At 41.8% G+C, this 12846-nt stretch overlaps 1 non-coding gene across 1 annotated transcript; it reads right to left on the bottom strand.

Moving 5' to 3' along the window:
• Positions 1-11078: 11078 nt before the first annotated feature.
• Positions 11079-11185, bottom strand: LOC141635022 (small nucleolar RNA R71). Its single transcript, XR_012539731.1, has one exon. It is a non-coding gene; the product is annotated as a small nucleolar RNA R71 (small nucleolar RNA).
• Positions 11186-12846: the final 1661 nt, after the last annotated feature.

Genomic DNA, 12846 nt, shown 5'->3' on the forward strand with positions numbered 1-12846 from the left:
GGTAAAACAAGAATGTAAATTAAGTTCAAGGTGGCAGAAACACCCTGACACCGCGGTAGCTACTAAATAAAATTGAGATCTCAAATGGAAATACAAGGTCTACGGGGAATAAATACCCCTATACCCGAAATGAAATAAAGACTAAAAACAAGAGTCAAATAAAAACTAATAGAGTGCGCTAAATAAAGGCGCTCGCTAGCTCACTCGATGCAACCCCAGCAAATGATAATAAGCAACCATCAACCACCTGTCAGTCATAAGAATGACAGCCACAGTTAGTGGGGAGTAACTCGGACGTCCTCCCAGCCATATTACATCACGATAAAGCAACCAAGTAATTAAGATAGATCAATAATGAACAAATGACTTACCAATAAACATATTAAGCAATTAAAATTATAAGTTCATTATAAACTAATCACACTTTAAACTAAATAAATCAAATGACTCATTTAATAAACGTAAACTTATTAAACCAAACATATTAAATCAGCTACCACTCAGTAAGGCGAAACGTCAAGGCAACCCATCACTGTTACCTTATCCTATGGTAGGACTACGATAAATATACGGTCCCAGTCTAATTATGGCCACACTCTCGGGATTCTCACCCTGATTCGACAATCACCAAGCCTATAAACATCCGGGCTGATGATCCCATAGACTCCATATTAGCCTATAAACAACCGGGCTAATAGGACGACACCGACCTGCCTAGACTGCCTATACACACAGCTACTAGGATACAAGTGAAGCGGATAATATAAGACGATTCTTATTACTCGAGTCAGGTAACTAATTACTATGAACCAAAGTTGTGTAAAGCTAAGGACGTCAATAACCGTTAATTTATGGTGCAAAACATGCTACTTCTCAGCCAATACCAATTCTCATTTCGACTTGATATCTTATTTCGTGTCATCTTTGAAATCACTTTAGACAAACAAATAAGAGTTACGTGGTTCTATTATATATGACATACTACGTACAGAACATTGGAGTGCACTCACCAAAATTCCATGCTGTTATGTTAGAGTATATTTAAGCCAAATAAAAGAAACTCGCCACTAGGCTAAAGATTTAGGATGCACCCATTGACAGTAAGAACAAGAAGTTTTCACAGTCTTAAACAAAACATGATTAGTCCTAACTACTATGTCATTCAATTGGATCATTAATACGCCTACCTTGTATTTCCATTTGAGATCTCAATTTTATTTAGTAGCTACCACGGTGTGAGGGTGTTTCCGCCACCTTGAACTTAATTTATATTCTTGTTTTACCGTGGTCATTACAGTTGGTATCAAAGCAACCCTGCGACCGTGTGGTTATTGGAGGCAGTTGTTATACGCTCCTGGAGGCAGTGGTTATACGCTCCATTGTGATCACACACCTAGCGGGGGAGGATTCTGGGTTAGCGATTATGCTCCCAGGCGCAACGAGGACGTTGCGTTCTTCAAGTGGGGGTGATTGTAACACCCCACAGTAATTGAAGAGATCCAGTGATAGGCTTAAATGACTAGTGTTTAAAGGGATTAGAAGTACTACTCATATCAACAAAGTGCACTTTCTTTTATGGTCATCCATGCGAAAGAACTCCAAAGTTAAGCGTGCTTGACTGGGAGTAGTATTAGGATGGATGACCTCCTGGGAAGGTTTCCGGTATGCGCATGAGTGAGGACAAAATGCGCTATAAATTACCCGTGCTGATCTGTGGGCCATGTACATAGCCTGGTGAGCTATCATAAGTAACCGCTCCCAACCCGGTTTGGGCCGGGGTATTACAGAGTGCCCAACATACTCGATCGAGTACCCATCAGGTAGCCTATTATTTTGCGTAAAAACATACTTACTCGACAGAGTAAGCCCCACTCGATAGAGTACTCATAGACATAAAAAACCGTTGTATTACAAAAGCCGTCCATAAAACGACAAATGAATCTTGTTGAAAATTTCTATTTTCGAAAATTTCAGTCCACCAAACCTACTTATGGTTCTTTACTTATGAGTTGTCTCACCTCGAGACTCGTTCAAAATCGTCACGCCCTTACGTTGAATGTGAGTCAAACTCCGGTCAACACCATCACACCATAAATCGAGTTAGCACTGACGCACCACACACGGTTGCCCTCGTCTCGTTGGGTCCAAAGTGTCTTTCCGTCTTTTGTGTTGTCTGCGTTTAGTCATTAAACCATGTCGGATTGGGATGTAACGTGAGACATTTTCTGCCTCAGAGCCATGGCCCAATCTTCAGCTTCGTCCAACAACAATGATGACAACAGAGATCTCACAACTGCTCAGCTAGCCAGCCTGTTCACAACCCGTAAGGTCACTCTGGACCTTGTCGAGACCCGTATCGACACCCTAGAAAACAAGGAAACCGGAGAACACAACACTCAGCCCTTAACTGAAACTGAGAAAAGGCTTAAGCTATTGGAAGAGCAACTCTTGGCCCGTGGAAACAACATCCAACTTGAAAACACTCGAAGATTCGAACCCGTCGGGGATCAACTGCCTTACAACTTTACCTTAACAAATGTACCCAAGTTCAAGGGAGTGGAGGACCTACTCAATCACATTCCAGGCGTTCAAGCGTTACATGTCCAACAAAGGGGTCAAACAAGAACTCTTCACCTGGATCTTTCCATCATTCTTGGAACTGATTCCCCGCCAATGGTACCATTCCCTCGACCCAAAGAGCATTACCTCTTGGGACAAAGTCACCGTTGAATTTGCTAAACAATACGCTGACAACGTCGAAATCCAAGCCAACACCCGCTCTCTTAAGGTCTTGACTCAGAATGACAAGGAAGGATTCACATAATTCTTGAACCGTTGGAGGAGGGTATGTGCCCAATTGGTCAGTAAGCCAAGTGAATCAACTCTGGTGGAGAAGTTTGTCAACAACCTCCGTCCAGTTTATGCCAACCTACTGAGATATCAAAAAATCAAAACCTTCCAGAATCTGCAAAGCCTCGGAACCCGCATTGAAGACGACCTACGCAAGGGCGACCTAGACAAAACCTCGTGTAGAGGCTACCAAGGGTCTACATCAACCGGATCTCATCTCTACGGTCAGAAAAACAAAATTAATGAGGTCAACCTCCTCGAACCAACTACAAAAAAAACTGAGCGTCCTCAAAGGCATTCACCAACTTGGGAACAACCAATTCCAGCGCCCTAAAAAGACTCATGGACCAAGGGAAACTACAACCAATTGGGCCCCCTCCGAGCCCGTCCGACGCAAATAAAACCCGTTTCTGGAATTCCACCGGCTACTGCCAATACCACTAGGAAAAGGTCATGACACAAAAGCTTGCTTCAAGCTCAAGTACGCCATTCAAGATATGATTGAGAAAGGACAATTACCCTTACCTCCGCCAACAAAACCAAATCACAAGACAAACCCCCATGGGAATCCATGCCATCTCCGATGACGAGCCAACCCTGGATTGCTCACACCTCATCTTGCCAATTGAGGACGAGGTGAATACCTTGGAAAAGGACACCCCGGACGGGATGTTCGTATTTAGCGCCGCAACCATGCTCACCATGTTCCAGCAGGTTGAAGAAGCCAGAGCCAATCTCTAAGAAAGGATCACCCGACTTGAGGACGCCTACCACGGGCTGGTATTCAACCCACCAACACTAACACCACGCTCAAAGAAGGGTCCTCCAAACACCCACAACTCCCATTTCCAGAAAGGATTGCTCCCGCGACCATTCTGGTATGCACCCCACAATAATCAACCCACAAAAACTACCCCCCATAAAAAATTCTTGTAATACCCGTAATTTGATGGAATTTATATTTACGTTTCGAGGTTTTTAATAATTAATTATGACATTTATGATTAATAATCAGTAATTGTGAATGACGGAATGGTATAATAAAATAATAAATAATGGAATAATGAGTCGGTATGGCAATTGGATAATAATAATATACGATAATTCATATAATAATAATAAATGATAATTATGTAATAATAATAATAATAATAATAATAATAATAATAATAATAATAATAATAATAATAATAATAATAATAATAATAATAATAATAATAATAATAATAATAATAATAATAATATAATAATAATAATAATAATAATAATAATAATAATAATAATAATAATAATAATAATAGAATACATATTGTTAATTAGTAAGTTTCCTAATAAGACTTCCTTCTACTAGTATAAAAGCAAAGATAGACCTACCATATAGTTTTATTCACATAATTGCACATGTATCACACATAAAGGGAGATAGGGAGATCTATAGAAGAAAGAGGAAGAGAATATAGCTTTATTATCGTCACAAGGTAAGACCGTCACATAATTTAATATATGTTTTATAATTATTAATTCACATGTAAACTTCAAGTAATTGCCATATTAGACCATCGTTTGACTTGCTTTGACCATGACCTTGGCCGTCAACAACCAGAGGGTGGCCGGGCCCACATTAGACTATCGTTGACCGACGGGAAGGGGGTAGTTGACCGGCGTAATTATGGTTGTTGTGGTTGTTGCAACCATGAATGTCACACGGTTTAGACCTCTGGTTCATCTCACTTAGACAAGACCTGGGTTGGGGGTTGGTTCCTGGTGGTGGGTCGGCCGTCAGGGGAGACCAGGGGTGGTTAAAGGTGGTGACTTTGGCGGTGGTTGGTCGGAATTCGAATCTGAGTGTTGTAATGTTAAAGACACAATTTTGTATGGAATTGACCACCGTGTAGTCTGACCCAGACGTGGCCGGGGCTAGGGTTAGTACCAGGGTGGTGAGTCGACCTTGATGGGTGGAATAGGGTGGCCAGTGGTGGCGTTTGGTTGTGGTTGTGCTAAGGGTGTTGGAGTTTGTGGTTGTTGTTTGTGTCGATTATTAGGGCACGGGTTTAGGGACCTCTTATGGAGGCTGGGTTTGATGAAAGGACCGGTGCAAGGTGATTGGCAGTGGTGGTTCTCGGTGGTGATGGTGGCAGGTCTTGGTGGGTGTCGGGTTGGGTTGCTTACATGGGTTTGTTGGGTTGTTATAGGTCATTGTGTGTTGTTCTTTGGAGTGGTGTCGTGGGTGTGGTGTTAGGGCACGATGAGGTTAGGCGTGAATGGTGGGATTGTGTTGGTTGGTGTCGTGGCTAGGGTGGCAGGGAAAGTGGCAGGTGGAGGTTAGTGGTGTGTGGTTGTGGATTTGGTTGCATTTGGGGTATGTAAACCGTGAGCTTGTATGGGATTGTCGAGTTGGTTGTTATTGGTATTTGGGTGCTTAGCTGGTTGATCAGGAAACCGCCGTGGTTGGGGAAGGTGTGGTGGTGGCCACGGTGGTGAGGTTGGTACTGGGCTGCCATGGCTAGGAGGGTTAGTTTTGGATATCGGGTTTTCAGTTGTTGTATGTGTGGCATCAATGTTGGTGTCATAGGTTGTGGTAAGATTGGGTAGTCGTGTGGGGTGTTGCTGCTGGTGGTAGGGGCATTGATAGGTGGTGCTGTCGGTGGCTCACGGTGGGGGCTGGGACGGTAGTAGTTGCCGTGCTAAGTGGTGGTTGTTTGGGGTGCAACTACGGGTTAGTGTTAGGCCTGGAAATCCGCAGACCTTCCTGATCAGTATCTCATCTAAACCTGACTGTCAGGCTGTCAGGGTGCCAGGCTATCAGGGCACATGAAGATAGGCGCCAGGCCATGGAGAGGACAACGGTCAAAATATCAGGACGATATTAGACCATATACGCGTGTTGTAAAGGAATTATATACCCATCATTAAGTGTGAAGATTTCGCAGTAAATGCAGTGATTAAGGGAGGAATAATTAGCAATTATTACTAGTAATAATGGAGAATAATCTGCATTTAATACCGTATCAAGTAGCCGTTCAGGGAAGAAGTCTATATAAAGAATACTTTGAAGATATTAGAAGCATCTCATTCACACATAAGAAGAAGCATACGCAATACATAGAGAATTACAAACATTGTTATTGTCATACAATTATTCTCCCAAAATTACAAAGTGAAATCCTCTCCTGGCTTGGTGCCCGTGGTTTTTTCCCATTCAAGGGTTTTCCACGTACAAAATTCTTTGTCTTATTATTATTGTCGTTATTTCATTTACAGCTTATTATTATATCCTGACGACCTCACCAACAGACTATCTAGAGCTAGTTAACCTTACACAACTCTACCATGACCTGATTTCGCCTTGCGCAAAATTCACACAAAACAATTGGCGCCCATCGTGGGGCATGTAGCTCATTAAAACCTTTTTTCTTACCTTACGAAATTTCAAAAATCCGACAAAAATGGCCCAACCCACCATTGAAGAACAATTGAATGCAGCTCTCTAACAAGTCGCTGAACTGGAAAGCCTAAAAGAAAAAGTAGCCCAAACTGAGGCAGAAATCCTGCAACTGAAAGAATCTGAGTCACCTCTAAAACAAAAATTAGAAAAAACCCAAGGGGCAGGCTCTAGATTCCAACTAGGAACCCCATTTTCATCAATCATTAAAAATATTGATTTTTCCAGTTTTGGGAACCTAAGTATTCCTAAATCCATTAATGTTGATGGTGATGATGAGCTAAAAAATGATAAGGAGAAACCTGATGAATCCGCAGCAGCCATCATGATGGCAGTGGTTCAGGAGATCAAGACACTCAATGAAAAATTCAATAAGATACCCGGAGTACCTGCCAGCATGGAAGAAGCTACCCCTGACAGCTATGCTGATTCGCCTTTCATAGACGAAATAGCAAAGGTAGACCTACCCAAGAAGTTCACAATTCCATCCATGAGGGTCTATAATGGAACCACGGATCCACAAAATCACGTGGCTCTTTACAAGCAGAAAATTCTAGCTGCATCTATTCCCAGTGAGTTCAGACAAGTTTGTATGTGCGAGGGATTTGAAACGACCCTGACTGGCCCTGCTTTGCAATGGTACATCAACCTGCCAACTGGGAGCATCCATTCCTTTGCCAACCTGGTCAACAACTTCAACCAGCAGTTCGCGAGTAGCAGGGAGTTGGAGAAACGATCCAGTGACCTTTACCGAGTTACACAGAAGCCTGATGAAACTCTCAGGACATTTCTTGCAAGATTCAACAAGGAGAAAGTATCCATACCCAGGTGTGACGTTGGAACAAAGTGGAGGCAATCGAGGGGGGGTTACTACCATATAGTGACTTATACAGTGAACTCACTAAGTATCCCTGCCACACCTTCGAAGATGTTCAGGCCAAGACTCTTGCTTTCATCAGGCTAGAAGAAGATAAAAGCTATAAACTTGGATCACCCAGTAGAACAAAGGATCATGAAAGGAGCAATAGGAAGAGCAACAAAGGAAACAACTATAGACCTACTCCATATTCTAGGCTAGATCAATCAGAAGTCAACCTGGCTCATGAGTATCAAGGTAAGGTTAAAGTTTATCCACCTATCTCCGAACATAACTTCAGTGTTGATATTGCAGGATTGATCCAGAGACTTGACAATATGGGATCAGCTGTTAGATGGCCCAGGAAGTCAGAAAATCCAAATCCCAGAAGAGACAATTCAAAATGGTGCGAATTTCACATGGACATTGGACACACCACGGATGATTGTTTCACCCTGAGGAAGGAAGTTGCCTACCTGCTAAAATCAGGATACTTGAAAGACATGATTAAGACGAAAGGCGGGAATGAAAACCAGGATAAAGGGAATCAGGAGCATAAGCAGGATCGTAGCCTCCCTCCACCACCACCAATCTATGAAGTAAAATTCATATATAGCGGTTCGGAGATTTGCGGCCTGACAAGTTCAGCAGCAAAGAAGATAGCCAGGACGCCAAGGACTGCGTCACCCTGCAAGCCGGATCATATTCCAACAATCACTTTAAATGATTGTGACCTAGTGGGCATCCCTGATGTTCATCATGATGGCCTGGTATTTTCTATGCAGATTGGAACAGCCACAGTAAGAAGGATCCTGGTAGACGGAGGCAACTCAGTGAACCTGATCATTCTTGACGTACTAAAATCCATGAAGATCAACGAGGATCAAATCATAAAAAATCCAGCGTCCTAGTAGGATTCAGTGGTGAAACCAGGAACACTCTAGGACAAATCTACCTCCCAACCTACGTGGAAGGAGTCTCATCTTATGAGAAATTTGGAGTCCTAGACTTCCTGTCATCCTACAATGCTATCATGGGCAGACCCTGGATTCACAATGTCAAGGCTGTACCATCAACCTATCACCAGTGCATCAAGATACCAATAGACTGGGGTATAGCCACAATCAAAGGGGATCACAAGACAGCCCAGGAATGCTACACAGCAGCCTTGAAGCCTTCCAAGGCAGATAAGTCCCTGGCATATCAATTACAGTACCCTGTCAGGAGCACCTATGTGGCACCTCCCAGAATGGAAACAGATCAGGTAATCTTAGACCCTGAGTACCCTGACAGGTATGTTTTGATAGGATGTGAAGCACCAGATAGTGTCAGGCCTGAACTGGTAAAATTCCTTAAAAATAAATCATCTTGGTTTGCTTGGTCACATTTTAATATGACTAGAATTAGTGCTAATATATTTACTCATAAGCTCAATATTGACCCATCTTTTAAGCCTATATAGCAGAAAAGGTGATGTGACCATAATTGGCGCATATTTAGCCCCCGAATTAGCCTTGTTTCCATGCTTTTTAGTGCTCATTTGGGTCATTTCTTATCTTTAGTTCTTTGTTTTGCATATTCTTTGAGATTTTGATCCCTTGGTAGGAAAGGAGTAAGAATCTTACATTTTCATGGCAAAACGAGACTAAATTGATCGAATTCAATGACCAAGCATCAAGGAGAGACAAGATTAGAAGGCCTTTGTACATATCATAGGAGAAGAGCAATGTTGAGGAAAGATCCTTGAGTCCCCAAGGAAATACCCAGGGAATTTATGAAGAAAAGGGAAGAAAAGAAGAAGTTACTATGCTGACTGACAATCCGAGCGGATTGTCAACAATCCGTCCGTCCTGCACAATCCGAGCGTCCCACGCCAGAATCCGCTCGGATTCCCCCTCAACAATCCGCCCGGATTCCCTAGAATCCGCTCGGATTCCACCGCCCAAATCCGTCCGTCCCGACCTTATTCCGCCCGGATTTCTTCACAGCACGGATTGTCTTCTTCAAGCTACGAAAAGAGAAGCCCTTCTCTCAGAAAATACCGGTTCCTCCTTGCTCAACTTAAAAAGTGTAATTACTAGTTTAGCCCTTAGTTAACCCTAATGCATCCTCCCTAATTTTCACTATAAATACCCCATTAGGCTAATTAGAGGAGCATGTTATTCTTATCAATAATTAGTGTAGTTAATATCAATCAAATATCTCTTCAATATTGTAATCAAGTATTAATCAAGTTTTAATCCAAGTTTTAGTTCTTTAATCTCTCTTTTGTTCATCCTTTATTTTGGGTAATTGAAGATTATTTGGGTTATTATTGGGAGATTGACAACCTCTCAATCTAGCATTCAAGTACTTCTATTATTCTTGCTTTATTATTGGAATCATTAGTAGGTATAATCTCTTAATCCCTTTTTAATTATTGTTAATTACTTTCATTTATTCATCATGTTTCATATTGTTGGTATGATTGACAACCTTGCTAGCATGATCAACATGATAATGAGTGAGTAGTCTCTTAGCTAGGGTTAATGGGTGATTAGGGGAAACCATCATGGGGAATGATTCATGCTTAAATTAATATGCTTTCATGTTTTATTTGCTTGCTTGTTTTGATCTCAACTCATGCACATGTTATATTTGATGAAATGCTAAGCCTATGAATCCTTGCATTTACTATCATCTTCTATCTTTTCAATGAGACTTGTAAGACATAACCCAACTCGAGTCTCATTAGACCATGCATGTTGTTGAGTAGGTAAGATTAAGTCGACTTGTAGGTGTTGTACAATCTAATCGATTCGGCTCCGGGACCCAAACTTTCCTAGGATTGTAAGATATAACCCAACTCAATCCATCACAACAATAATTGCTTGCTTATAATTTGAGAACATGTTTGTATGATCATATCCCATGATTCCCCTATGATACCATGACACCCTAGTGCCTTTAACCAATTGTTTACACCCCTTTTTATTCATCTTGCTTGTTTATTTTCATTGTTATTCTAGTTTAGTAACCTTCTACATCAACCCAATTTGTGACACCCCTTAGACACCACTAGTTACAATAGAAATCTCATTTCAACTCCCGTCCCTTGGGATCCGACCTTTACTTGCCTCTTTACTAATTATAGAGTTGCTTGTTAAGCTATAAATTGTGTTTTGATTCGACCGTGACCAACGACCACATCTTAATTTGTGAACACTTAGCGGAGTCGCATCAAAAATGGCGTCGTTGCCGGGGACGGTGTTTGTTTGACTTAGATTTCCTTTTTGTTATTAGTTGCGTCTTTCTTCGCCTTGAGGAAGTAAAACTCCTCAAGGTTTGTTCTAATTGTTTTTGAGTTGTTTGATATTTTGCATGTCTAGAAGGTTACAAGGTGATTTGTTACCTTTTGACCGTGAAATCGAAAGAACCTTGACGAACAATAGGAGACTTGTTAGGAGGAATTTGAGAGGTGTTGGTGAAGTTGTTCAACCCACCAGTGAGTTTGTCAATCCTTTCGCAATAGAAGGAGAAGAAAACCCATTACACAATACCCCACAAAATCCACCTACAATGCCAAAATTCTCGTCACACTCCGTACCCACTGAGGAGAATCTACCAAATGGTACTCCTACACCGCAACATCTCACCGGAAATTTTATTGCCAAGTCCGCCTTCATCCAACTAGTTGAGAGGAGCCAATTTGGGGGGATGCCTAGTGAGGACCCTCATTCTCATATGGAAACCTTTTGCGATTATTGTGATGCTATCTCTCAAACGGGCGTGACTCAAGACCAAATTAGATGGGTCTTATTTCCTTTTTCCTTAATCGGCACCGCAAAGCAATGGTTGAAGGGCCTTGATAAGGCCACCCTTGGAATAGATTCTTGGAAGAAGTTGGCTCTAGCTTTCTACAGAAAATTCTACCCACCGGAAAAGACCAACATGCTAAGAGCTCAAATTACGGGTTTTAAGCAAAGGGATGAAAAGTCTTTGTATGAAGCTTGGGAGCGGTTTAAAGGAATTTGTCGCTCATGTCCTCACCATGGACTTAGCGAATGGTTTTTGGTACAACAGTTTTGGAATGGTTTATATGAAGATTCTAGGAACATTCTCAATATGGGATCAAATGGAATGTTCACCGAAGTTGATGACAATCAAACATGGAACAAGATTGAGGAAATGGCAGTCCATAACTCACAATATAGTAGACCTCGCAAGGCTACTAGAGGAGAAAAGCATGAAGTGGACTCCGTTACTCATCTGGGTGCTCAACTTAGTGCTCACATTGACACAATCAACTTGAAGTTTGAACAAGCTATGGCTAGACTTGAGGAAAACTCAATATCATCGAAGCATCATGTTAATGCCATGACGGCATCCTCATCAATCCCAAGTGGGATATGTGAGAATTGTGGAACTTTGGGACATGACCAAGGTGAATGTAGGGGAACAAATGAACAAGTGAATGCTTTCCAAGCATACAAGAGTGGTACCCCTTATTCCAACTTTTACAATGAAAACACCAAATTCCATCCAAATCTCTCATACAAAAGCCAAAATGTCCAAAACCCTCAAACAACATACACTCCACCACCCATGAGAAACCAAAATCAAAGACCCTTTTACAATCAAAACCAAGGTTACCAAAATCAAAATCCATACAATCACCAAAATGACCAAGGTTTTGATGTCCAAAAAGCGGTCCTCCAAATGCAAAAGAATCAACAAGAATTTTTCACCCAAATGCAAAAAGCTAGCCAAGCAAAAGAAACCACCATCAACAACATTCTAGCTCACACCAAGATGTTGGAAACACAATTGACTCAACTAGCATCTTCGAGCTCACAAAGACAAAAGGGGCAATTACCACCTCAAAGTAATCCCCCTAGACATGAAACGGTTAGTGCCATTTACTTGAGAAGTGGTACAAGGTATGAAGCACCGAAGAAGCAAGTTGAGGATGAAGTTGTGGAAGCTAGCGAAAAGGATGAAGTTGTGGTGCAAAACTCCAAAGAAGGAGAATCATCAAAAGAAGAAAGTTCAAAGAAAAATGAAGACAAGGCCAAGGAGAAGGAGCCCATTGTGATTAGACTTCCTTTTCCAAGTCGTCAAGCCAAGCCCAAATTTGATGATCAACTTGGAAAGTTCATGGAAATTGTGAAGAATTTAGAAGTCTCAATTCCTTTCACGGAATTAATCAATCACGTTCCGGCCTATGCAAAGTACATGAAAGATATCCTCACAAAGAAGAAGTCGATCCGGAAACTTGAGACTATCGCCTTCACTAAGGTGAGTAGTGCAATACTTCAAGGGAGTTCACCTCCAAAGTTAAAGGATCCGGGAAGCTTCTCAATACCGTGTACCATTGGCGACACGACGATCAACAAAGCCTTATGCGATCTAGGGGCTAGTGTGAGTGTCATGCCATACTCGGTGAGTAAAAGGTTGGGGATGGGAGAGCTTAAATGCACCAACATCACACTCCAAATGGCCGATAGATCGACGAAGACACCGTTAGGGATATGGGAAGATGTCCCCGTGCGAATTGGGAAGTTTTTCATCCCATTGGACTTTGTCATTGTTGATATGGAGGAAGATTCCAACATTCCAATCATCCTAGGAAGACCTTTCCTACACACCGCCGGTGCGGTGATTGATGTGAAACATGGAGAGCTCACTCTAGAAGTGGGAGATGAAAGCATAACTTTTA

The sequence above is a fragment of the Silene latifolia genome, chromosome Y (assembly GCF_048544455.1).
Source record: "Silene latifolia isolate original U9 population chromosome Y, ASM4854445v1, whole genome shotgun sequence".
In the NCBI taxonomy this organism is placed as follows: Eukaryota; Viridiplantae; Streptophyta; class Magnoliopsida; order Caryophyllales; family Caryophyllaceae; genus Silene; species Silene latifolia.